Source organism: Eumetopias jubatus, unplaced genomic scaffold (assembly GCF_037043125.1).
Source record: "Eumetopias jubatus isolate StellerSeaLion01/CBP00866 unplaced genomic scaffold, mEumJub1_p1.0 scaffold_14, whole genome shotgun sequence".
NCBI classification, from domain to species: Eukaryota; Metazoa; Chordata; class Mammalia; order Carnivora; family Otariidae; genus Eumetopias; species Eumetopias jubatus.
Window position 1 is genome coordinate 101,494,906 of NW_028274820.1, and position 1,832 is coordinate 101,496,737.

Genomic DNA, 1,832 nt, shown 5'->3' on the forward strand with positions numbered 1-1,832 from the left:
TAAGGACCCTGGAGCAATGAGGGAAGACAGCGGCTGGGCGCAGGCCACAAGCACTGTCTCGTCAGGACCACTGTGGCCTTTAGCATGGCTGGAATTTAATAAAGCTCTGCTCTGCAGACCCTCCCGTGATCGCTTCTCCCTGCCATCGGCAGCCCCTGTCCTGCTCTGCCATTTGACTGACCTGGCCCCACAGAGAACGGGCCCGGCCATGAAACGCTACATTTAGGCTTGTGCTTGGGCAATGTTGACTGTGCTGCTTTATTAAACAAAGTTTTTCAGAGACCAAAACTTCATTTTTCTAAAGTAGAGATTTATCTATTGAAAACACATCCCAACCACCAAACTGGGCAATTCTCCTAAATTTTATCCCCTCAAGGACATGAAACTTGAGTCAAATAATCAAGGAGTCTACATTGGGCACCTGCTGTGGGTCAAGTATGAATTCCATCACTCACAAGGATTTCACATACATAATAAGCAGAAGGCTGGTGTAAGGGGAAGGGAACGGATGAGAGGGTGCTGCTGTTAGGATTGTGATGAGGTTATAGCAGACACCACTGGTTCTCACCCCCCACCCCTGACGGAACCCCTCACCCTTGCTGAGACCACTCCAATATGGTAATTCCAAGTCCCTCAGCAGGAATCGGTTCAGAATCTCAGCCCAGCAATGCATGGCCTTGACCTGGGTCTGGTATTGATCATGAGCTGGGCACATGGTCCCATCCTATTGACAGAAAAGACTTTGTTCCATGGCTGGGGGAGGAGCCTCTCTCCCGCTGGATGTGAACAAGGGAGCCCGTTGTCCCAGCTGCTGAAGAGGGAAGCCCCTGTGAGGACAAGGCAAACACATAAAGCAGAACTAGGATCTGGAGAAACTGAGCTAGGGCCCTGCCCGGACCATACCTGGGGCCGAGTGTACTCTAGATGTCCTGCCGTTCTGCATCATACATTTCTTTACTTCTTTTGTTGTTTTTTTAAATCATGGTATAGTACACGTAACTTAAAACTTACCATCTTAACCATTTTGAAGTGTACGGTTGAGTAGCCTTAAGTATAAGACACGCTGAGTGCTACCCATCCCAGCCCTGCCAACCACCGTTCTACTATTTTTTTTTTTTTTGCTTAAGAGTTTATTTATTTATTTGAGAGAGAGAGAGAGAGAGCACAAAGGGAGAGTGAGCAGAGAGCCTGATGTGGGACTCGATTCCAGGACCCTGAGATCATGACCCAAACCTAAGGCAGATGCTTAACCGACTGAGCCACCCAGGCATCCATCTATTTTCTGTCTTTTTGACCAGTCTAGGTACCTCACCTAAGTGGGATCATATAGTGTTTGTCCTTTCATGACTGGCTTATTTTACTCTGTATAAAGTCCTCCAGGTTCATCCAATTTGTCGCATGTGTCAAATTTTCCTTCCTTTTGTAAAAAAATTGTATTTATTTTAGAGAGAGAGAGTGTGTGCACATGCACAAGGAGGGAGGGGGGACAAGCAGACCCTGCACTGAGTGTGGGGCTCAACATGGGGGCTCGATCTCACAACCCTGGGATCATGACCTGAGCCAAAACCAAGAGTCAGTCATTTAACCAACTGAGCCACCCAGGCACCACCCCCAGACTCTTCTTCCTTTTTAAGGCTGCATAAGATTCCATTGCGTAGATGTGCCACATTTGGTGGACCCAAGCACGCATCTGTTGATGGACACATGGGGGTTTCCACCCTGGCTGTTGGGAATAATGTCGCTCTGAACATGGTGTACAAATATCTGAGTATTCCTTTTCTTTTAAGCATTGAAAGCTAGTTTGAGTCATGGGCACAATTTGCTGCAGAGCT